The sequence below is a fragment of the Acinonyx jubatus genome, chromosome B1 (genome assembly GCF_027475565.1).
Source record: "Acinonyx jubatus isolate Ajub_Pintada_27869175 chromosome B1, VMU_Ajub_asm_v1.0, whole genome shotgun sequence".
Lineage (NCBI taxonomy): Eukaryota > Metazoa > Chordata > Mammalia > Carnivora > Felidae > Acinonyx > Acinonyx jubatus.
Genome location: NC_069382.1, coordinates 85,492,082 through 85,518,724, shown reverse-complemented (window position 1 = coordinate 85,518,724; position 26,643 = coordinate 85,492,082). Strand labels below are relative to the sequence as shown.

The 26,643-nt window shown below is 36.9% G+C and overlaps 2 long non-coding RNA genes across 4 annotated transcripts in view; both read right to left on the bottom strand.

Moving 5' to 3' along the window:
* Positions 1–776: 776 nt before the first annotated feature.
* LOC113601393 (uncharacterized) lies at positions 777–11,028 on the bottom strand. Of its 2 annotated transcripts, XR_008296115.1 has the most exons (4): positions 9,780–11,028; positions 8,981–9,034; positions 6,731–6,897; positions 777–2,165 (listed from the first exon to the last, which is right to left on the bottom strand). It is a non-coding gene; the product is annotated as an uncharacterized LOC113601393 (long non-coding RNA). The 2 variants fall into 2 exon arrangements; XR_008296114.1 differs by having other exon boundaries at positions 777–6,897.
* Positions 11,029–11,400: 372 nt separating this feature from the next.
* Positions 11,401–26,643, bottom strand: part of LOC128314456 (uncharacterized) — a 125,445-nt gene continuing 110,202 nt past the window's right edge. For both annotated transcript variants that reach the window (XR_008296117.1, XR_008296116.1), the window contains exons 3-4: positions 13,953–14,096; positions 11,401–13,105 (exon numbers count right to left, since the gene is read on the bottom strand). This is a non-coding gene — a long non-coding RNA (uncharacterized LOC128314456). The remainder of the gene's footprint in view (positions 13,106–13,952; positions 14,097–26,643) is intronic.

Sequence of the window (26,643 nt, the reverse complement as noted above, 5' to 3'; positions counted from 1 at the left end):
TACATAAAAATTTAAAAACATTTGTATTCTCTAATAAGCACCTTGAACAAAATTAAAATCAGGAAACAAAATGTGAAAATATTTGAAACATATAGAGCAGGCAGAGGGAGGGCTAATACCCTTCATATACATTTTAAATAGTTATATATTTTATAAGTATATATATAAAACCCCCAAGTTTAAAAAATGTTCTCTCTTATTAGTAAGCAAAGAAATGAACTCTATTTCAAATACAGCATCATTTTAATCCCATTTAAATGAGAAGTTTACTTATTTTTTTAATGATAATACCCAGTGTTGACAACGGTAGGTGCAATAGACATTCTTGTACCATAAATGGAATACAAATTGGCATAATCTTTCTGGTAGTGTTTTTTCCACTATCATCAAAACTCTAACAACCATTTCCCCAACGTACCCTTCCTCTAGCTAACCTCATCTTCTACTTCACAGAAAAAAATAATGATAATAAAATTTAAAAAAGAAATCATAAAGCAAAATTTCTTCTCCCAAATCTACAACATTATCTGTATCTACACTCACTTCTCCCCTTTTCCTTTCCTCTGGCAATCAAAGATATGCCCCTCTATCTGGATGCAGTGAATCCTATCCCCTTGATTCAGATACTAATTCCCACCCCCACATTCATAAAGTTTAAATGATCATTTGTATCTTCTCCTATTTAGAGCTCTTCTCTGGTATCTATACCCTTCTGACTTATCTACTACTTGATTGGCTTCATCTCTGAGTCTCCTGTGCTGGTTTCTTTTCTTGCCTTTTTTTTCTAATCCTAACTTTAATGCCATACGCCAAGTATTTGTTCTTTATAGGTGATTTCATCTATACCCATGGACTTAATATTGTTTCTATACTAATGACTCCTGAAATTATGTATCCATATATATTTCTTCCCTGAAACCAATATTTACATAATCCAACTGTCTGCTTGTTATCTCCACTAGAATATCCAATAGGAATCTTAAAGTTAATATATCCAAAACAGAATTCTTAATTTACAACCTCTGTAAACCTGTTTCTCTCATGGGTTCTTTGTCCTGGTAAATAGCATTGCCATTTCTAACAAAAATCTAGATGTTTTCTCAGATTCTTATTTTTCACACCCCTACCAACTACTCCATCATCACCTCCTGTCAGTTCTACTCTATAAGAATATTTTCTTTTAGCATTCATTATGATCAAAATAAAACCAAAGTGACTTCTGAACATCCAATGGGATGAGAGGGAAGAGCATCCACATCTGTACTAAGGGGTTGAACAAACCACTTGCCTGGAAATTCTTCACTTGGGATAGTGGAGCATGAATGCCTCCTCGCATATGGGTCTCTCTACATAAATATCATTACAAAGATACAGAAAGAGAAACACATCATCATATTAAATAAGCAGCAGTTACTTTGGAGTGGTATAATTACATGAAAGCAATGTTTATTCTGTGTGTTTTTGTAGTTTTTACATTTTTACTTATATTTTTAAAATATTTTTAATGCAAAACGTATTATTAAACAATAGAAAGATGTACCTAAAATAATTGCCTTACAATATAAAAATGATAGAACTAGTGGCTGAAATTGAGAAATCTACTGTTGTAATAGAAGATTTCAACACTCATCTCTCAATAATAAGTCAAGCAGATGAAAAGAAGTCAAAAAAAGATATAAAATATTTGAATAGAAGAAGTAACAAGCGTGATCTAATTGGACAGAGAGAGAACTCCAAACCCAAAAATCACAGAACATACATTCTTCTTAAGCACAAACGAAACATCTACAAATGTTGACCATGTGCTTGTCCAGAAAGCAAGTCTTAACAATTTTCAAAGAAATGGTATAATATGGATCATGTTTACTGACTCAGAATGCAATCAGATTAGAAATCAGTAACCAATAAACATGTGAAAAACAAATATCCATATATATTGGGAAATTAAACACTTCTAAATGCCCCAAGAACAAGAACTTTTAATAAATATTAACAGTATATTTCAGGGCACCTGGATGGCTCAGTTAGTTCAGTGCCTGATTGTTGATTTCAGCTCAGGTCATGATCTCAGGGGTCATGAGATCAAGCCCCATGTTGAGCCCGGCACTGATCTTGGAGACTGCTTAAGATCTCGCCCTCTCCATCTGCTTCTCCCCACCATCTATCTAAAAAAAATTTAAGAGTATATTTCAATCTTCAGAAATTCTAAAACTCTAGCCTGTTGATAAAACTATTAGGAAATAGACGTTCTCATACTCTGATGGTGATAGTACAAAACAATTCCCCTGTGGATGGCAATTTGATAATGCTAATCAAAATAGATATGCATCTATTCATTGGCCCAGCAATTCTTTCCTGGGAATTTCTCTTAGCATACATCTATGCTATGTACAAAATGACATATATGCAAAGTTATTCATTACAACAATGATTACAATAGCAACAGAGAGGAAATAATGCCTGTCCCTCAATAGAATACTAGAGAAACAATTTTTGGTTCTTGCTCACAATGGAATATTTTGTAGCCATCATAAGAATGAAATTTCTAGGACACTTTTTTTTTAACAATTAAGATTTAATCCATTGTTTATAAAGTATGTTCAAGCAAGTTTATAACTAAAAGTTTAATTTTAACTAGTTTGCCAAATTATTGGGACCCTATATGTCTTCCCACTCCTTTTTGACTAGAATCTTCTTCCTTAGGTGCTCTTTTACTTTTTTAATTTTATTTAAATCCACATTAGTTAATATATAGTGTAAATGATTTCAGGAGATTTTAGTGATTCATCACTTACATATAACACCCTGTGCTCAACCCAACAAGTGCCCTCCTTGAGGCTCTAAGACACTTTCTATCAATAAGGCACAGTGTCTAGAACAAGGAAAGGAAGTATACAGGATATGTTCCCTTTTGTGTAAGAAAAAGGGAAATTAAGAAAAGGTATTCAGATCTGCTCATATTTACATAAAAAAACAAACAATAGACCCTCTCACCACTCCTTTTCTCCTTTTCTACATCACCTTGGATGCCCTCGCTAATGAAAGGAGGGAAGAAAGAGCAGTAAAAGGTATCCAGATTAAGAAAAAAGATACAAAATTGTCTTTGTTCACAGATAACACAATTGTGTAAAAAATTCCAAAGGAATCAACAAAAATCTGGAATGAATAAGTGATTATAGCAAGATGGCAGGATACAAGGTTAATATATAAAAGTTGATTGCTTTCCTATATACTAACAATGAATATCCGGAATATGAAATTAAAAACATAATACCATTTATATTAGCATCCTCCAAAATAAAAACTTCTATATAAATCTAACAAAATATGTACAAGATATATATGAGCAAGACTATAAAACTCTTGTGAACAAAATCAAAGAACTAAATAATTGGAAAGAAATTCCATATTCAAAGATGGAAAAACTTAATATTGTCAAATGTCATTTCTTCCCAAATTTCTCTATAGATTCAGCATAATCCTGGTCAAAATCACAGCAAGTTATTTTATGGATAACAACAAACTAATGGTTTTCTGGAGAGGCAAAAGATCTAGGTAGCCCATCCAATATAAAAAAGAAAAAAGTTGAAGGACTGAGACTACTCAACTTCTAGACTTACTATAAAACCTCAGTAATTAAGAGAGTGAGTTATTGGTGAAACAACAGACAAATAGATCAATAGAACAGAGTAGAAAGCCCAAAATAGATCACCATAAACATAGTCAACTGATCTTTGACAAAAAATACAAAGATAGTCTCTTCAACAAATGATGCTGGAACAGCCAGATATTTTTCTATGTACAAAGAAAAAAAAGAAAGAAAGAAAGAGAGAGAGAGAGAGAGAGGAATTAGACACAGACTTTACACCCTTTATAAAAATTAACTCAAAATTGATTATAGACCTACATGTAAAATGCAGAACTATAAGATTCCTAGAAGATAACATAGGAAGACATCTAGATGACCTTGGGTATGGGGATGACTATTTAGATATAGCACTAAAGACATGAAAGAGAGAAGTGATAAGCTGGACTTCCTTAAAATTACAAATTTCCACTCTATGAAAGGCAATAGAAAAGAATTAGAAGACAAACTACAGACTGGGAGAAAATACTTGCAAAATATCCCTCTGATAAAAGAGTGCTATCTAAAATATATTTTAAAAACCTCTTCAAACTCAACAATAAGGAAACAAAAACCTCAATTAAAAATTGGGCCAAACACCTTGAGAGAGACACCTCACCAAATATGTGCAGGTGGGAAATAAGCATATGAAAGGAGGCTCCACAGCATTTGTCATCAGGAAAATGCAAATTAAATGAGATACCACTACACTCCTATGAGAACGGCCAAAATTTGCAACACTGACAACACCAAGTGTTGGCAAGAATGTGGAGCAACAAAAACTCTCATCAATTGATGTTGGGTATGCAAAATGCAGCCACTTTAGGAGATAGCCTGGCAGTTTCTTATAAAAACTAACTTAGTTCTACTATTTAATCCAGCAGTTGTGCTCCTTGGTATTTGCCCAAAGGAGCTGAAAACTTATGTTCACACAAAAACCTGCACATGGATGTTTATAGCAGGTTTATTCCTAATTTCCCAAGATGTGTTTCAGTAGGTGAATGGATAAACTGTGGTACTTCCAGACAATGGAATATCATTCAGTGCTAAAAAGAAATAAGCTATCAAGGCACAAAAAGACATGGAGCAGGGTGCCTGGGTGGCTCAATCAGTTAAGTGTCCGACTTAGGCTCAGGTCATGACATCGCAGTTTGTGGATTGGAGCCCCACATTGGGCTCTGCTGACAGCTTGGAGCCTGGAGCCTGCTTCGGATTCTGTGTCTCCCTCTCTCTCTGCCCCTCCCCCACTCACACTCTGTCTCTTTCTCTCTGTCAAAAATAAATAAACATTAAAAAAAAAGACATGGGGGGATCTTACATGTATATTGCTAAGTGAAAGAAGCCAATCTGAAAAGGGTACATACTATTTTATTCCAACTATATGACATTCTGGAAAAAGCAAAAAAACTATGGAGACAACAAAAATGTCAGTGGTTACCGGGGGTGGAGAGTGGGAGATAAATAAGTGGAGGACCGTGGCTTTTTAAGGCAGAGAAAAATGTTGTGTTACGATAAGGGGTGCCACATTACATTTGTCCAAACTCATAGAATGTACGAAAGCAAAAGTGAACCCTAAGGTACAGTACAGACTTTGGGTGATTATGATGGATTGATGTAGGTTCATCCTTGTGAAAGAATGTACCATTTTGATAAGTGATGTTGGTAATACGGTAATATGATGTTGGTAAGGCTGTGCAAGAGTGTGGGGAGGGAAATTATGGGAAATCTATGTACCTTACTCTCAGTTTTGTTGCAAGCCTAAGACTGCTCTAAGAAAAGTAAGATTTTAGGGGCGCCTGGGTGGCTCAGGCGGTTAAGCATCCGACTTCGGCTCAGGTCATGATCTGGCGGTTTGTGAGTTCTGAGCCCCTCATCGGGCTCTGTGCTGACAGCTCAGAGCCTGGAGCCTGCTTCAGATTCTGTGTCTCCCTCTCTCTCTGCCCCTCCCCTGCTTGTACTATGTCTTTCTCTCTCTCAAAAATAAATAAATATTTAAAAAAATTTTAAAGAATGCATGAATAACTAATAGAAGTCATAACTCACAAAAAGCTGGGGAATGGAGTGAGTAGGGAAGGTAGGCACCAGATCCTCAGTCTGCATCATATTCCATAGTTTTAATTTATAAATTATGCATGTATCTATATTAGCTGTTGAAAATTTTGTAAAAAATATGAAGAATGAAAATGAAAACACAGCATGTCTAAACTTGTGGAGTCAATGAAAATAATACCTAGAGGAAAATTTAAAGTCTAATGTACATATGTTAGAAAAAATAGAAGGCTGAAAATTAATAACTTAGGTATCTAACTTGGTACCTAAAAACAAAAGTTGAAAATATTAATTATCTAAATATCTAACTTAAAAAATTAGAAAAATAACACCAAAAGAGTAGAAGTAAGGAGATAAAAATAAGAGTAGGATCAATAAATAGTTTTGAAATCTGAAAATAAAATAGAAAAGAATCAACAAGTCCCAAAATTATAGCCTCTATTCTAGAATGATCAAAGGGAGGGAGTCAGAGACAGGGATGCAGAGGCAGAGAACATCAGAAATAAAAGTAAAAATAAAAATCTCCAGTAAAAATTGGGAGAAACTGCAGGTCAGAGTCTAAGGGTACTTAAGGGGCCACCTGGGATTATACATGCTCTAGAACTGGACCTCAAACTCAGGCCTTCTGACTCAAAACCAGTGTTTCCATTATCTTCTGTCTATTTCTGAGACACATCTTCACATCATTCTTCTCGTTGTTGTAATTTTAAGACTTTATTTGAACAAAAATCTATTTCAATCAGCAGTGCCAAACTGGAAGGGGGTAGGAATTCTCCACCTAACAGGAGGTGGTGGGGGGAGGAAAGGTTTTTATAGAGAAAAGTCAGAAGCAAACCAAGGAAATTATTGATTGGCTATAGTTTAAAGCCTAGTTGGCTATTTGTGATTGGTCGTTTCTAGCATTTTGATTTTGTAACCTTGAAGCATTTGTAGGCTTAGATTTTGGTTTGCTTATGAAGGCTGCCACAGCATTACAGTCATGAATGATTTAAGGCATGAATGATTCAATCAATAATTATTGGCTCAGAGATTGAGAAGGAAAAACTAGTCAAGTACTTAATTTTCTTCTCTCAGGCTGCCTCTCCTTCTTTGTATATATTTTTTCCACTTCTTGGCGTAGGAATGTGGAGGAGCGTGGATGTGACAGTCATACCAACTAGAATTCCAGCAGCTGCCTGGTCCTTCTCCTCAGAAATTAAGAGTCCTCAAGGCCAAACCTGGAACTTGAAAGGAAAGAAAATCCTTAATGTAAACATAATATCGAATAACTTGACATCTACTGACTCATTCCTATTGCTGTCACAGCAACACATATGCCGTAGACATTCACTCCAAGAATTCATGGGGCCGTGCCACTTGTGACGTTTTGCACAGACCCTTCATGCCTCTGAACCCACCATGTCATTAACAAATCATTGGTATTGGTGTGGGCTCTCTTTAAATTTTCTTCCACTCTGTCATTCTGTGTCTATGATTCCAGGAATACAAGAAATCACTGAAGGATATATTTCAGAGACTTAGATGGTAGTCACCTTTGCACGAGATTAAGTTTACCCCTGAGCAAATGGGGATGAGACTCTCAAAAACTAACAGCGATTGCTAAAGCTGAATATTTATCAGAATTCAGATATTCATACATTCTCTACTCTCCTTGGTCTACAAATTAAAAGATAAAGCATCAAGGGAAGTTGTATCAAAACAATGATCAGTAGATCCATATGCTGCCAAGATTTCAAGTTTCACATATAAATCCCAACCTGATTCAGAGGAAAAGAGTTCCCTAGAGGTTTTAGCTGACTAATACACTTACCTATCAGACATATATTAAGACAACCATAATTATAAAGCGCTTTGCCAAAAGAAAACACGCTTTACAATTTCAGAGTACTATCAAAAAGGGAACAGAACATGTTTTTAAAGTAGCTACTGGGAGGAAGGAGTGGGACTTATTGGCACTGTGATAGTGTATTACTGTAACAAAGCCCTTGTCAGTGTTATTAATACATCTATTTGGAGATCATAAAACAGAAGCCTCAATAACTTATCCGAAAATGGTAAAAATATCATTCTGCTTAAGTTTTCTGATTTTAAATTCTGTGTGCTCCCAGTAAGTCAGGCTCTTCTCAAATCTGCTAACAAATAGAAAGTATACAAAGTAGTTTCTACAGTTTCAAAAATGCTATTCATCACTCAGAAATTAAATAAGGATATGTTCTAAAGCAGGAGACTTCAGATTCATTTCCAGTCACTAAGCCATTGATGAGCTTCTTTCCACAACTAAAACGTCTAAAAGCAGAGTGAAGTACATTTATACGGTACTTTCTAAGAAAAGCTTTAGAGACTAGATGAAACAGAAGTTCCTTGCAGAGAGTGAAGTGAAATCTCCATGTCAAAATACCCCCCTTTAAGAAATGAACTTATTCTCTTTCCAAACCAGAAATGAGAGTTTTCTCATGGATGTTGGTTTATGAAAACTCTCTTTTATCTAAAACATATGCTCTGCAGCTGCTTCAGCTATACATCCTGCCATTGGATGTATATCATCACATAAAACTCAGGATCTCCACCTCCCTGGAGCCATATCCCATTTTTCTCTTTTATTCTTGTATCTCAAGAGGAGAATACAGAGACATTACATGAGTTAACTTTGTCTCCAGCATGAAAATTTGGCAGGGATGATATCATTTCCAGATGCTTTCTTATTTTTCATTTGTTTAAAGACCTCATTCATCAAAGAGTTGGAGAGTTTCTTAAGTTTGCCTCCATCTGGGTATTATGAGGAAGAATGTTGAGAGCATTGTCACCATCAGCATCTCCATTATGACTGTCAAATGAAGCTTCCAATATGTAGAATGGCTCCCCTTTCTCCATCCTGTTCAGTTACGGAGTGATCTATATGTAAAGTAATGGAAGTATTAACATCCATCCAGACCAATAAGAGGGAGTTTAAACTCCACCTCATGATTCTACTGTACAGGTAGCAGTGGGTTGTTTTGTGAACATCAGCAACTGTTTTAGGGGCGGGATGACTACAGACTTCAGATTTATAAATTATTGAAAATACTTAGATGAGTACACAATGATGAAAATGTTGGACATAGACTACTCCAGAAAACAGGTGCTTTGAATACTTTTTAGCATGACTGATTTCTCCAAGTAGTTATAATCTCAGTTCTGCTGAGAATTCTGGAAATGCCACTTAGGTATCTTATTGTTATATGCTGGGTTAAAATTTATTTCCAATAAATTAATAGAAAAATACGTACACTAACCTAATTAACCTCAAGTGGTATAGAAAGAACTTACCTATACAGAATTCAGATGCGCCATAGTCTCACTGAACCAGAATATCTAACAAAACTGGAAATGAGCAGAAAAGACCTAACTTCAGGGAAACTGAAATAAGTGTGACAAAACCAATCCTCCTCTCGGAGCCCATTTATTCATATTTTCAAACATTTTCAAAAAGTCCAATTTTCCATTCTCTGTAGCCAAAGTTGGCCACTTGAAATGATTTAGAACCCAACTTGGAATGTCTTATCTCTTTTAAAAATATAACTTTTAAAATTTGGTGTTATGTTTTCTTGGAACTTGTAAGATTGCATAATGAGAGATTATGTTCTCTTATTCAGAAGACTTTGAAGACTTTCATTCCAAAAGCAACATACCAACCATCTGACTAGTTTTCAAGGACTAAAATATGCTGTTATGCTTTCCTTCAGCTAGAAAAGAGGTGACCCTGACTGTCCCATCTCTGGATAGAGCTATGAAAGCAAGGGCTGGGCACTTCACTCTGTGCACACCTATCACAACATCGAGTTAGGCATTTGTATTTTTTATGCCGGCACTGGCGACATTGAAGAAGATTGGGGTGGACATTTTAGCCCATCTATAAACCTCTACAATTCTCCCATTACTTTCCATGGAACTACCATGATTTGGGGAAAATCATATGAAATAATCCTTTCTTCATGCCTTCATTTTAGATGCAATAGTATCCTGGTTATACCAAAGCATTTGCCTTTCAGGTGTTTGAGAAATGCACATAACTTTCATGTCATGTGATAACTATGTCTTTACTAGGAACCCAAGGACAGTGTAATACCTAATACAACATATGTAATGTCTTTGATGTAAGATACTGCATGTATGGCTCGGGACATCTGGAGGGTCAGCTGGAAGTCCCTTTCCCTTGGTTCCCTCGCTCCCACTCTCTTTCTCTCCTCCAGGGTCCAGGCTTTATCCAGCCGCTAGTCCTTTGATCTCTTCTAGTTCCTGCCAGAGGAGTACAGTGACTCTTTCTTCTTTGGAGCTTAACACTGACAAAAAATAAAAACAAGGTCATCTCCTGTTAATGCTCATGGCATTTATACACTAAAATATCCCTCCTCACCAAGGGTGAAGTTGAAAGGATTAAAGAAATGAAAGAGATAACCATGTTCCATTCACATTCATTTTCACCAAAAATTTCAAGGTATGAAAAGGACAAGGATCTTACTAAAGTCAAGCCGTTTTGCATTCTATAAAGTACAGCATGAATCTGGTAGAACTTATTTCAACAGCAGCTTTTGTTATTTGTTATTAAAGACAGCAAAGCCTTGGCCTTGAGACTATAGCATCAAATGGCAGTGGAGGTGATAAGCCTTTCCTGTGAGATGTGATATATTTCCAAGTGTAGAGATTTCCTCCATATTTGCAGACTGACACATATAATTGTCTCCTGAGATAGAGCATCAAGCAATGTCTTGTTGTTGTTTAAAAGGTTTAATTTCTTTTCTCAAAAAACATACATAAAGTTATGTTTTTGAAAAGTTCGCTTTCTCAGTGAAAATCCCTAACCTAACAAAATTTGGGTTAACAGTGACAATTGACTTCTAGATAGGTCTCCATTTTAAGTATTTATTCTGATCAAATATATCAACCTTAAAAATTTATAATTACTACACAAAACTGAAATTTAATAGCCAATATCACCTTTTCAAAAAGAATTCCTAGTGTGAACCACTTGGCAATGTTTTCACAATGTCCTATGCCTACTAGAGGCTATAGGATTTTTTTTTCTTTATTTAGAACAAGTGAGATGAAATAGTTGTTATTCTTATTTTGATGTTCTTGAAGGGCAGATCAAATGAAGCTTATCCACAATAATAATGATTGATGAGCTTCATCTAATGATAATCCTTAATACCTTTGACAACAATCCCAATAGATGCAAACAGCAACAAAGTTCCTGCTCAGTGAAGGGCACTGTGAGTACACAAAATGTGTGCAATTAGTAATGTGTGTAAAAAAAAGGAAAAAAAAAAAGTATGTCAATCCCAGCACAGCATAAAGGAAAGACAGCTGACATTGTAATTTTTTTTTTCAACGTTTATTTATTTTTGGGACAGAGAGAGACAGAGCATGAACGGGGGAGGGGCAGAGAGAGAGGGAGACACAGAATCGGAAACAGGCTCCAGGCTCTGAGCCATCAGCCCAGAGCCCGACGCGGGGCTCGAACTCACGGACCGTGAGATCGTGACCTGGCTGAAGTCGGACGCTCAACCGACTGCGCCACCCAGGCGCCCCTGACATTGTAATTTTTAATTCCTGGGAGTTTCCCCCAGCTGTGCCAGTTAAGGAAAATGGACATTGGAGAATTTCACTAATTTCTGCGAAACTTAGAATCCACATGTATAAAACGAGCACTTGCTTAATTGTTTCTTTTCTCTCTTGATTTTATGTTGTTTTTTTTTTAATTTTTTAACGTTTATTTGTTTTTGAGAGACTGAGACAGAGCACGAGTGGGGGAGAGGCAGAGAGAGAGAGGGAGACACAGAATCTGAAGCAGGCTCCAGGCTCTCAGCTATCAGTGCAGACACAGGGCTCAGACTCACAAACCAGGAGGAGATCATGACCTGGGCCGAAGTCGGACACTTAACCAACTGAGACACCCAGGTGCCCCTTGATTTTAAATTCTATAAGGTTAGAGATCTTGTCTTTCTGGTTCATTCTGGCTTTACAAGTGTCAGGCAGAATGCCTGGCTTTTAGTAAATGCTGAATAAATATGTGATGACTAAAATTATTCAGGGGCACCTGAGTGGCTCAGTCAGTTTAGCGTCCGACTTCAGCTCAGGTCATGATCTCACGGTTCCTGAGTTCAAGCCCCATGTCAGGCTCTGTGCTGATGGCTCAGAGCCTGGAGCCTGCTTCGGATTCTGTGTCTCCCTCTCTCTCTGCCCCTCCCCCACACATGCTCTGTCTCTCAAAAATAAATAAATGTAAAAAAAATTTTTTTAAAAGAAAGACTAAAATTATTCAGCTTTCAGTAAATACTTACTGTGTATTTCCTGTGGTCCAGGTACTGTTCTAGTTGCCTAGTTGCTGGGTATGAGATTGTAGGGTGCCTGGTTAGAAAACAGAGAAAAATCCTTGCCTTTGTGGGGCTTACATTTCAATCAACAAAGCAAGTAAGCAAAAGAGATGCCAAAAAAATAAAAAGTTAAGTTTGGAAGGGAAGTTAGGAAATGTTGGATGATAGAGACGTTTGGTGAAATTTTAGTCAGGATTGCTAGGGAAGTCCTCGGTGAGAAGGTGACTTTCAAGCAAAAACCTGAAGAAAGTGGGCTGCTACCCACATGACCATTTTGGAAGTGACAATTCCAAGCAGGAGGGACAAAAAGTATGAAAACCCTGAGGCAGGATTTTCAAGAAAAAAGCACAGGGCCAGTGTCGTTTATGGAGCAACACGCATGGAGGGAGTGAGGATGAAGTCAGAGAGGTAAAGGGGAGGCAAAAAAATCACAGGACTTGAAAGATATAGCAAGGGCTTTGGCTTTGATTGTGAGAGACAGGAAGCTGCTGGAGGGTTCTGAGCAGAGGAGTGACATGAGCTGACCCATATTTGAATAGGATCACTCTGGCTGCTGTGTTAGTAATAGACTACAGGAAGACAAGGACAGAAGTCATATAAACACCTACTTCATAGCACTTTTGTAAGGACTGCTCGGAAATACATGTGGAGAGCCCAGTGCAGACGCAGCCCTAATTGTTCTTCCTCGCCAAAGAAGAGCTGTTATCATTCTCACAGATAATGTTTGTGGTCTCCCTGAAGACACACACACCGGGGTTCTGCGTGGTCACTGTTAACAATCCCAAGAGACCCTACCTCCTTTTTGGCAGCCTGGGAGATGGGTTATTGAATTTAAAATGAGCCACAATAACCAATGGACTTCCAAAAGAGATGGCCCTAAAATCTAATCTAATAGAATTCTTCAGGCAAAGTGGAGTAGTCGCCCTACTTACCATCCCTGCCTGGAACCAAAGGATCTCATTCACTTACTGGTGAGGCATCAAAGGGTTGTGAGGACACTGGGAATTTAGCTTTTATCAAATGTTTATATCTAAATTCCATGGTGCTAGCATCAAAGAGCAGCCATTCGCATCAACATCTACAAACAAAACACACAGAGGTGCGTTCCACTCATGCCGTATCTAATACGTTTTCCTCAGGAAAGCCAAAAGCTACATGCAACATGACAAAATCCATGAACCTTGATTAAATTTCTCCTTAAAATCCCACCACTGAACTTTAAGGTGTTTTATTCTTTGAAGATGTAACTGCTTAATTTGATTTCTGCTTAATAAAAAAAAAGAATCCAACAATTTGAGGGGAGCTGTTCAAGTGGTCCTGACCTTGCAAATAACCAACTGAGCAGGTGGTGTTTCCCTTCGCTTTCTCTCCCCTTCCTGCTCACAGATGTTAAAAGACTCTTTTTTCCTATAGCTGCCCCCACTTTAGTGCTACTTCTGGGAGAGTTTGTAGCAATTAATTCTTTTCTGGTGAATATAATTTATTGTCACATTGGCTTCCATACAATACCCAGCGCTCATCCCAACAAGTGCCCTCCTCCCTGCCCATCACCCACTTTCCCCTCTCCCCCACCCCCCATCCACCCTCAGTTTGTTCTCTGTATTTAAGAATCTCTTGTGGTTTGCCTCCCCCCCTCTCTGTTTATAACTATTTTTCCCCTTCCCTTCCCCCACGGCCTTCTGATAAGTTTCTCAAGATCCACATATGAGCGAAAACATATGATATCTGTCCTCTGACTTATTTCACTCAGCATAATACCTTCCAGTTCCATCCACGTTGCTGCAAATGGCATGATTTCATTCTTTCTCATTTGTAGCAATTAATTCAGTATCAGTTTACTGAGGATCTATTTTGTATCAGGTGCTATTCTAGGTGCTAATGATGCAGCAGGGAACCAAACAAGACATTGCTCTCTGGGAACTTACCCTCAAGTGCCAACTGGAGATTAAAGAAGAGGAGACAAAGGTAAGAAAGAATAACTCACATCCAGGTCCTCCCTTTCACTACATCTCTCCATCCCCAATCACTTTCATCTGGTGGCCTTTGGTAGACACCAACAATAGCATTGTCTGGAAAAGAAAACACTTGAGGACAAATCAGGGCTTTCCTCTGAAATGTTGATGAATCATGTCTTACCTCTAGGGGATCCAAGCACACACCACATCACCTATGTGCATTTGTGTTTGAATATGAAGTACTGAGCAGAAAGGAGGAAATATTTGTTCAAAGCCAATAAGTAAAACATAGTCATATTAGCTTTTAATTTTTTAATAAAACTTTAGAAACTTTGTAATTTTAAATGAAATTTTTAAAACTTTCGAATTTTCCCTTTAATTATATTTCTACACATTTTAGTTTGTTTCCACAGTTACTGCATTATCCAGAGCTATTTTTCAGACGATGTTTACTAGAATTACCCACCATAAAAGGCATTTTTTTGGTTGCCTTCTCTGCATCTTTTCCCCATTCTACTTTCCTATTGCAACTTAAATTTTATTCAGTTATCCCTTCCCATTTATGATGTCAGGCAAGGTGACATCCCTGATTCCAGGGTAATTCATGGTCAGCATCAGCCAATCAAGTTAGGGTATTCCATGGAGGTGCCAATGCTTTAGGAATGGACATGTGGCCTAAATTGGCTTAATCAGACTGAATGGAAGATGTCCGTGGTTAAAGGAGAAGTTGTTCTCTCTCTCTCTCTCTCTCTCTCTCTCTCTCTCTCTCTTCTGCTAGATAAAAAGAGATTAGAATTAACTCTGTAGGAGACAGAACCTGAGCCCACCATTAAGAGCCCACCATTGCTCTTAAATGAAGCAAACCTGAGGCTACAGCAGATGATCAATTTGTTTACTGCCTAAGCCAATCTGAGTAGCTACTCTGCTACTTGCAGCCCAAAACATTCTATCAGGTACACACTGGAATTGTCACAGCTCTGGGCAAATTCAGGCTTTTTGTAGTTCAGATTCCAAGCAGGAAGAGACTCTTCACATCACAGTCTTTTTAAACCACTCTTGTTTCTATGGCATGAAGAAAGAAAGCTGTGCCAGAATACAAAAGTTTGATCCGGGCAGAGAACACACACACAGAACGTTCAGACTAGACTTTAACAGTACAGAACCCCTGTACTCTGGGCTTACTTTGAATCCTCAAGGATGGAATTTTAAACAATTGCATGAGTAAAGATCATATTATAGCAATAGGGTTTTGAAACAGAAGTCCTACAAACAGATTACCTGGGTGGGATGAGAACAAGGGAGGGCACAGGGAGGATCTAGATAGGATTATACTGGTTCTGTTCCTTAGTGAAGAGGAGACAGATAAGAGAAATTCCCGTATATCTTGTATATTCTATTATACTATAAAATATATCCAGCATGCATGTGTAGTAAATTGCATTGTTTTTCTTACAGACTATTCAGTCATTCTCAGCAGATCCTACTTTTAAACCCGCAAATAAATTCCTAATGTTGTTATCTTTAGACATATTGATGGAGTAAATTCTCTCTCTAGTACATTGCTTGCAAAAATGGTTGCATCAATTTCTCCCATTTTTAAAAGCATATGCCTTTATAAAAGTGATTTTGCTGCTCTTCTTCTCAAGGTGGAGCTATTTTCCCTCCCCGCTGGCTGTTAGAACCAATGGAACGCAGTAGAAGTGATGTTGTAGGACTTAGAGCCTCAACTTTAAGAATCCCTTGCAGCTTCCTCTCTTATCCTCTTGCTGCTCTGAGACTGCCAGGTAAGGAAGCCTAGCTAGCTTTCTTGGGGTTGGCCCATGATGAGAGAGAGAAGGAGATCTGTGGGAAAAGGCCCAGTCATCTCTGTTGGGACCCAGACATGTTTCTGAGACCATCCAGGACTATCAGTCCCCCATCAAAACACCAGTGACAGCAGTTGCACTGATGACAGACATCTCATGAGACCCTGCAAGAGTACCACTCAGCTGAGCCCAGCCTGGATTGTAGATCTGTGAGCAAATGAATTGTTGACATCTCAAAGTTTGTGGTTGAAATTGATACAAACTCCCCATCTGTTAAAGTCAGGATTCTGGTGCATAATCAAGTAAAGGACACTCCTTGTAGGATTCTATCTAAAGGAAGCTTTCTTTTTCTACTTGGATATGCAACATGTTATATTACAAAAGTATCTTAGAAAGGCTGAGAGGTATTTTTTAGGAAAGAGTCATCCTGGAAGGAAAACAATCTCTGTCTCAATGGAAGGTCCAGTTCTTTCCATTCTATAACTATGACACTTTCCCTAGCCCTCACACCTATGTCCCACTTGCCTGCCATATGTCACAGGAAATATGGTCCTTGATTGGAGCACAGTATTTGATATCTCCAGAGATTCTGCATATTTACATTTAAAATTATTCTAAGTAGAACAAAAATTGTATACCTTATCACATTTACGGGCATAGATTTTTACTAATAGAGATTATAAATACAGTTATTTGCAATATAAGTGGAAAGCAGACTGTTTTTAAGGGCTGGTGCCAAAGTCATCATGGAACTACCTCTAACTTACTATCGGAGACTTATTTACCATAATTGACTTTCTCGTTGTTTTACCTTGTCTTTGACCCAGTACACACTAGCATGATGCTCCTGAATTTAAAAGAGAAAATGATTAATGTGGCAAGAGCAGAGACAGTCAAGCTCATGTACACCAACGGGGACCTAGGGGAAGCCTGATAAATAATAAACACTGCCACCTCTCACACTCTGACTCCCCCTTTCACTGCGCCTTTCAGGCAGCTTTTTAAATGAGAGGTCACTTATTTTAAACCAAATACACCTCTGTGCTATTCGAAACTTATTTATTCCATGGTCAGGAAAAAATATTTACATTTGAAAATGCTGAACATAAAACTCTAGCCACAGGAAAGGTTACCTGTATAAAAAAAAAAAAAGTTTGTATCAATATAATTTCCATAATCATTTTTTTCTCCTTTCGTAAAACAATTCTTGCCTCTGCTTTGCCTTGAGAGACTAGCTCATGGGTAGTCTCAAGTTTCTCTGAGAAATTTCTCATGCTCATGCTCATGCTCAAATTTCTCTGAGACAATTCCCAAATCAAAAATCTTTGGGGTTGAATGTAAAAATCGTTTAACTACAAGGGGAAATAAAGTAAATCAATTCTGGAAATATAGATGATCGAAGAACAATGATTTTGTAAAATTAAAGAACATTAATAGACTTCAAAATAATTCTGTATAGGATGTTCAGACTTAGAAATGGAATATCCAGTTTCTAAAACTTTGGCAATCAGGAGTTAATGAATACTATAATTCACTTTTGTTTCAATGGATCATTTATATCTCCCTCCCACTATTACCTATTATCTTTTTATCCTATTGCTGTTCCTTGGATCTATGCTGATAGCTGTTAGTTTACTAGAAATTGTGCTCTCTCTTTCTCATAAGCAGTAAAGTTTGTTAAGGCACAGGGAATTAGGTGCTGTGGAAAATACAGCTAACATATTATTGAGTATCTTAACAGAAAAATGTAATAAATGGCATATGGAGGAAGAAAGATGGGGAATGAGGAGGTGAGAGAGCACCATCGTAAGGGTCTCATTGGTACCTAGATAATTGGGCTGGAGTTAACACTTATGTTTTGTTAGCTTCCTACTTCATTCAAAGTTACCAAGATTATTCTATTTCAGTGGTGGCTGAGTTATCATTTGCCTCCTCCCCCATCCTGATGGGAAGTTGCAAATCTGAATCTCTATTAATAAATTTATGGTAACCGTGAGAAATGCACTGGGTTTAAGTCTCAAATATGCCCTGTAACACCAGGTCATTTAAACCCACTTATTTTCAGCTTCTCTGTCTATAACATGAAATCACAATACAATACGATAACATGGGTGGCAACCCTCACTCTTGACACAAAGTAAATACTTCACCTGTGCTCGAGGATGGTCATGGTACATGCTATGTCTCTTTGAGGAAATCATTTCATGTATTCTTTCTTTTATCCTTCTAGTCATTTAAGTATTTACTGAGCACCAAATATATAGCAGAATTTGAAGCAGGTGTTAGAGATACATGACATACTACCAATCCCTAACTTCAAGGAACTCTCAGTTGAATAGGATGCTCCCAAGGGGTCTTCATAATTTGTTCAGACTTCTCATCTCATTTGTACCTTCATACTTGAGACTTATGGATCACTAGAACAGATTTTAAGGCAATAGTCATTTTCTCAGAATTACTCCAGCCAAAACTTAATTTTTATTCGATAGCAGCCAATATAGTGAAACACAAAGTATAGAACAAAGGAATTTAATGTTCACAACAAATAACAGAATATGTATATTTACACTAACTTTTTGAATCTTCAGATATAATAAAAAGGAATCCCCCTTTTGATAGTCCTTCCTTAAGACAGTGCCCAATTCCTTCCAGTTCCCCTTGGGTATGATTTTAGGCCCACCTGCATCAAAGTTAACATCACTAAGGGGATACCAATAGAGAGAAACAGAAAAGGAAGAGGCCAACATAATATTTTACTATTTTGTGATATTAGAAGATAAAAGATGAACAGTCCTTCCAATATCTTTTAGGTGACTGAGTTCAGGTAGAAAGAATTATTACTTATCTACTTATTTCTTGCTTTGTCCCTACAAAATAGATTGGCATATGGATTCCAGGAGGGTATCATGTCTGGCTCAACAATGAGTATAGGGAGAAACAAGGAATCTGAAAAGAACATAAACAAACCTCCATAAATATAGCCAACTGATTTTTGACAAAGAAGAGCAATAAAATGAAGCAAAGATAGTTTATTCAATAAAGGATTCTGGAACAACTGGACATCCATATGCAAAAAAAAAAAAAATTAATCTAGACACAGACCTTACACCCTTCACAAAAATTAACTCAACATGTTAAACTCAATGTAAAATTCAAAACTATAAAACCCCTAGAAGATAACATAGGAGAAAATCTAGATGATCTTGGGTTTGGTGATTCCTTTTTAGACATAACACCAAAGACATAATCCATAAAAGATTTATAAGCTAGACTTCATTAAAATATTTTTTAAATCTACTCAGTAAAAGACAATGTCAAGAGTATTAGAAAACAAACCATAGACTAATAGAAAATATTTATAAAACACATATCTGATAAAGGACTTACCTAACTCTTAAAACTCCACAATAAGAAAGGAAACAACCTAATTAAAAATGGGCAAAGACCTTTACAGACACTTCACCAAAGATGATATGCAGATGTCAAATAAGCATATGAAAAGATGCTCCACATCATTTGTCATCAATAAAATAAATATTAAAATAAGGAATTACCACTACATATCTATTCGAATGGCCAAAATCCAAAACACTGACAATGCCAAATGCTGATAAGGATATTGAGCAACAGGAACTCTCATACATTGCTTGTGGGAATGCAAAATGATACAGCCATTTTAGGAAACACTTTGGTGGTTTCTTACAAAATGAAACATCCCAGTACCATGTAATCCAGTAGTTGTGATCCTTGCTATTTACCCAAAAGAGTTGAAAACTTATGTTTACACAAAAACCTGCACATGGATGTTTATAGAAAATTTATTCCTAATTGTCCAAACTAGGAAGCAACCAAGATGTCCCTCAGTCGGTGAATGGATAAACTGTGGTATATCCAGAAAATGGAGTACTATTCAGCACCAAAAAGAAATGAGCTATCAAGCCATGAAAAGACATGGTGGAATCCTAAATGCAAACTACTAGTAAGTAAAAGAAGCCTATTTGAAAAGCCTACATGCTATATGATTCTAACTATATGACACTCTGGAAAAGACAAAACTGTGGAGACAACAAAAAGATCAATGTTGCCAGGGCAGGAGGGAGAGATAAACAGGTAACAGAGGACTTTTAGGACTGTAAAAATACTCTGTATGATATAATAATGGATATTTCATTATACATTTGTCCAAATCCATTAAATATACATCACCAAGAATGAATCCTAAGTAAACTATGTACTTTGGGTGATTATGTGTCAATGCGGGTTCTTTCTTGCTAAAAATGTACCATTCTGGTGAGTGATGTCAATATGTATGTGTGGGGGCAGAAGGTGCATGGGAAATCTCTATATCTTCCTCTCAATTTTACTGTAATCTAAAACTGTTTAAAATTTGAAGTATTTAATAAACAAAGAACATAAATATGACAAATCTACGAACATAAATATGACAAATCTACTCATTTTGGTATGTGGTTAACAAACTCACTACATATTTTGAACTTTCTTTATTAAACATCAAGTTTTAGTATTTACCAAATATTTGGAACTAAAACTCATTAGTTTAGGATGCCTGGGTGGCTCAGTTGGTTAAGCATCTGACTTCGGCTCAGGTCATGATCTTGCAGTTTGTGGGTTCGAGCCCCACATCGGGCTCTGTACTGACAGCTTGGAGCCTGGAGCCTGCTTCAGATTCTGTGTCTCCCTCTGTCTCTGCCCCTGACTCCTCATGCTCTGTCTGTCTCTCAGCAATAAAATACGCATTAAAATTTTTTTTTTCTAACTCATTAGTTTTTAGTTTTAAATGAAATGACTGATAAATTACATTTAAATATGTAATACTAATGAAGAAGGCATGCAGGGGAGTACCTTACTAACCCTATTCTCTTAATTTATCGTTCTAATTAGAACATCACATCTCATCACTTTTTACACCAACCACTAAGTTTTCAAATGCTGTTCATAGGGAAGTCTGAATGATACCCAGCACCAGCACATGTTGAAAAAGCAAAGATTGACCAGATAATTTTAAGTCACTGGGGAAAAGACAGGGAGATTGTTCCAAGGCAACAAAATTAGAAAATTCATTGACACAAAACTCAATGTTCCTGAACTGAAACTCTAACACAGACTGACTAGACTCCAACAGGGAAGAGATGGATTAAAGGCATGAGGCTTTCTTTTTGGAACCAAAACAGTCAGTTGATTCAGTCAATGAAGGGGTGGGAAAAGCCAATTGTATCATTTATTGATCTGGAACAGAGTTAAGTCAATCAAAACAATCAATCCTGTTAGTCCACACACTAAGTGAGGGGAAAAGCAGAGTTAATTACCAGGGACTCTATATTAAAAACAAAACAAACTTTGTTCTATTATGGATAGCTGACGTATGCAAGTATTTTTCATGATTTATTCTAAAATATGCATTAGTTTGGGGCGCCTGGGTGGCTCGGTCGGTTAAGCGTCCGACTTCGGCTCAGGTCATGATCTCATTGCCCGTGAGATCGAGCCCCACGTCGGGCTCTGTGCTGACCGCTCAGAGCCTGGAGCCTGTTTCAGATTCTGTGTCTCCCTCTCTCTCTCTGCCCCTCCCCTGTTCATGCTCTGTCTCTCTCTGTCTCAAAAATAAATAAACGTTGAAAACAAAATTTTTTTTTAAATAAAATATGCATTAGTTCACTTAGAATAAAGAGATGCCATTAAAACTACTAGTGAACAACTCTTACTTTCATCTAAATGAACCATATGGGGTTTATCCCCTCTCTTTTATACACAAACACAAACACAAATACACACATACTAGTCAAATATGTCAGCCTGAGGAAAAATTAATTGCTCAAATTGATTTTGCAAATTGAACAAATTCTTATCTGATGTTTCCACTAGTAACCCTTAACCTCCTCTTAAGGATCACAGTCCACTTTCAGAATCTGATGACACTCTTCTTAGAAAAAATATGACATATACACACACTCTCAAATGCACAAAATTGCATGTCAATTTCAGGGATTTCACAGATTCTGATTCATTTACTCTGGGTTAAGAACCCCTGTGTCATGTACCTGGAACTGAGCTAGACACTGAAGTCCTGAACAAGCAAGACAGGTCCCCATGTTTGAAAACATGAAACAAAATTATATGATCAGGGGAAATAAAGCTTGATTACCCTGGAACAGAATGTGAAGTCAGAAGACAAATGGTGGGCAGGAGTCAGGGCACATATAAAGGACATGAAGGCCAGACGTGTCATGCTAAGGAATTTAGACAAGATTCTCTAGCCTAGTGTTTCTTGGTGTGATCCAATAACATTTACAGACAATCGCCAGGGTGATTTGTCAAAATCTTTAGGGAGGGGCCCAGGAAGATGCATTTATTCGATGTATGCTGATGTATATTAACTTTACAACCATTGGTTTGGGCTGAGGGAGGAGACATGGTTAGTGAGAAGGTAATGTCAGCACAAAAGGTTCTAAGGAGGGCTGGAGATGACAAGATTTTCATTTTAGATAGAACAACCTGCAGGCTGCAGAGGATAGGTTTAATGATGCCAGATTAAAGGGTGGAGACTAGGCTCAAGGTTACCATTGTAGTCAGCCTGGGAAGAGATGCTGTAACATAAAGCAGGAGTTGTGAAGCATACAGAGACATGGACGAGTCTCAGGCAGTAAAAATTATCAGCGTATAGCATGGAGAAGTAGAGAGAGGGAATCAATGACCACTCAATGTTTTTGGCTTGGGGCACTAACTAGATGGCATAATTGCCACTAGGATAGGACACTTGTATGAAGAGAAGATTTACGATGAAAAAATAGAGCTAGGATTTGGATTTTGAGACGCTTAGAGAAAATCTAAGTGGAGAAACACACAGATCTGGACTTTAGTGGAGGCATCGATGCATACATAACTTCAGATACTTTTCTCAGTAAGTCTTTTCTCCTGGAATGATTCCCTCTGAGGAAGACACCTCCTCTCTGGGCAGCAGACGGCAGGCATTCCAAGAACCCAGTGGGGGAGATGGTGGGGTATCTCATCAGTCGCTTAATCCTCCTGTGTTCAGGCCAGATCTTACTCCATGTTCTACGTTGCCTGGGTCCTGAAGTCCAAAGCCACTTTGGCTCAGCTCTCCTGTGGCTACTCCAAGCCTTCCTGGGACTCAGCTTTCTTTTTGTCACCATTCTCTATGCCAGTATTGTCTTCCTCATCTTTGGCAACTCAGTTTCTACTGCCCTGCCACCTGTCGATCCCCAAAATAGTATGGTTTGGGTTCCAGGTATCTCCTAGTTTCATAGAGAAAAGTGTTTGTGTCTTTCTGTTCCTTCCTCCTTATTATTTGGGAAGTGGTTTCTGAAAGGAAGGATGGAGGGGGGCGGAAAAATCTTTGTGATTCTAAATTTAATTGCAATTGTCTTTAAAATAACATGGACTGGGGCACCTGGGTGGCTCAGTCGGTTGGGCGTCCAACTTCGGCTCAGGTCATGATCTCGCGGTCCATGAGTTCGAGCCCCACATCGGGCTCTGGGCTGACAGCTCAGAGCCTGGAGCCTGTTTCGGATTCTGTGTCTCCCTCTCTCTCTGATCCTCCCCTGCTCATGCTCTGTCTCTATCTGTCTCAAAAATAAATAAATGTTAAAAAAAATTTTTTTTTAATAAAAAATAAAATAACATGGACATTTATTTCATTAGTATTCCATTAATAATATAACATATATATTTACTTCATTGACTCAATAGTCCTATTTCTAAGAATCTATCCCAAAGAAATTCTCATTTTAAGGACATAATAATGCATGTACACTGATGCATGGTTTTCCCATCAAGGGGAAGAAAGAAGCAATCATAACAATCACCAAAAAGGGAGTGGTTAAGTAAATTATGGAACATTCATACAATGTAATATTATATACCAGGTTAAAAAAAAAAAAAAGAGGTAAACCTAAACATTAAAACTAAGGAAACCATATTTTGTGAAAATGTTCCTGCCTGCAACTTATCACCTAAAGAATAATTATTAATGTCTCAACTAATAAAAAACTCAGAGGGAAAGAAGTGACACCTTATGCCCAGTAGTACCAGTTAAACAAGTAAAACAAGAAAAAGTATTAAGCATTAGTGACAGTTGAATAAGACCAAAAAGCTATAAAATATGATCATATTGGAAAAAAGCAAAAATAATGTTTTCAGAATTGGGCTATGAAGACAGAATTAAATCAAAAGAAAGTCTAAATTAATACTGCACCTGCAGATATTGCCCTATCAGATAGCAAAACATACTAAAATACTCTACTAATTAATATAGCATAGTATCATGCAGAAATACAAAACAAGCCAATAGAATAGAATATGGTTTGGAAGCGTACTCACATATAATGAGGATCCTAGTTATAAAATTTATAACGAAGTTGATATTTCAAATTAGTGGGGAACATGAGCTATTCAATAATTGACATAGGAGAAAGTCATCTATTTGTCAGGGAACAAGTTAAGTTCCACAACGAAAGCTGCAATATTGCACATGGCTTTTACAGATTGCAGATGGATTAAAGAATTAAATTTGTATGTGCATGTGTTAGAGGAAAATACAGGGGAATATTTATATAATTTCAGAATGTAAAAGGCTTCCCTAAGTAAACCATAAAACAAAAAAAAAGAAAAATCATTTTTCCTTAGAGAAAAACTGACAATTTAGAGCTCATTAAAATTAAAAGCCTTTTCATTTTGTTGATTGTTTCCTTTGCTATACAAAAGCTTTTTAGTTTGATATAGTCCCATGTGTCTATTTTCACTTTGTTGCCTGTCCTTTGGTTCATGTCCAAGAAATCATTGCCAAGACCAATGTCAAGAAACTTTTCTCTGACCTTTTCCTTTAGAAGTTTTACAGTTTCAGATCTTACATTTAAGTCTCTAATCCTTTTTGAGTTAATTTTTGTGTATGGTGTCAGAGAAGGGTCCTATTTCATTCTTTTGCATGTGTATATCCAATTTTCTCACCACAATTTATTGAAGGGACTATCAATAGTATCACTTCATCATTGTGTATTCTTGGTATCTTTATCAAACATCAAATATACATGTGTGGGTTTCAGAGGGGTGCATCTATTCTGTTCCAGGGGTCTATACATCTGTTTATGCTAGTACCATATTGTTTCGATTACTGTACTTTTGTAATATACTTTGAAATCAGAAAGTATGATGCCTCTGGCTTTGTTCTTCTTACTAAAAATAGCTCTGGCTATATAGAATCTTTTATGGTTCCATATGAATTCTAGGATTTTTTTTTCTGTTTCTATAAAAAAATGCATTGAGATTTTGATAGGGATTGCATGAATATGTAGATCACTTTGGGTAATATGAACATTTGAATAATATTAATTCTTCCAATCCATGAACATGGAATATCTTTCCATGCTGATCTGCTTTAATCTCTTTAGCCAGTTTATAGTTTTTAATGGGCAAGACTTTCACCTCTTTGGTTAAGTTTATTCCAAAGTAATTTAATGTTTATACCATGGTAAATGGGATTGTTGTCTTAATATCCTTTTTTGGATAGTTCACTATAAGTATGTAGAAATGCAAGCAAAAAGCTTCTGCACAACAAAGGAAGCAATCAACAAAATGAAAAGGCAACTATGCAATGTGAAATATACCTGTAAGCCATGTTAGTATTCCAAAATATATAAGGAACTCTTAAGAATCAATTTGGTAAAATTGGTAAAAAACCAAATAACCTAATTTAAAAATGGGCAAAAGACCTGAATAGACATTTTTCCAAAGAAGACGTACAAATGGTCAACAGGTACATAAAAAAACTAACATATCACTGATCAGCAGGGAAATGCAGATCAAAACCACCATGAGATATCACCTCACATTTGTTAGAATGGATGTATTTTTTAAAAGTGTTCACAAAGTTTGGGAAAAAGGGAACCCTACTGCACTGTTGGTGGGGATGTAAATTTGTTCAGGCACTATGGAAAACAGTATGAAGTTTCCTCAAAAAAATTAAAAATAGAACTACCATATGATCCAGCAGTCCCACATTTGGTTATATAGATATATATCCAAAGGAATTGAAATCAAGGTCCTGAAGAGGTATCTGCTTCCACGTTCATTGCAGCGTTGTTCACAACAGCCAAGGTATGGAGGAAACTAAATGTCCAATTAATGAATAGTGGTATACCCATACAATGGAACATTATTCAGCCTTAAGAAAAAAGAAGAAAGTGCTGCGATTTGCAACAAAAGAGATGAACCTAAAGGACACTATGCTAATGTGAAATAAGCCAGATACAGAAGGATAAATACTACATGATCCCATGATATGATGAATAGAAAATAGTCAAACTCACTGAAGCAGAGAGTGGAATGGTAGCTGCCAGGGGCTGAGAGCAAAGGGAAATGGGAAGTTACTAATCGAAGGGTACAAAATTTCAGTTATGCAAGATGAATAAATCCTAGAGATCAACTGTACAGTGTTCCTATAGTCAACAACACCACATTATATACTTAAAAATTTGCCAAGAGAATAACTCTTATATTGTGTGCTTATCACTAATAATAGTAATAATAAGGAAGACAGGCAAAAACTTTTGGAGGTGATAGATATGTTTATGGCATGGACTGTGGTGATGGTTTCACAGGTATATACATATCTCCCAACTCATCAAGTTGTATACATTAAATAGATACAGCTTTTTGTATATCAATCATATCTCATCAAAAGTGAGATTCAAAGGTATTTAAAACTTTTTTTAAATATCTTTACAACAAAAGTCTCCAAAAACAAAGTTGGATATAAACGGCGGATGGGGAGAAAACATCCAGAACATATTTTATAAAAGCTTAATGTCTACCATATATAAAAA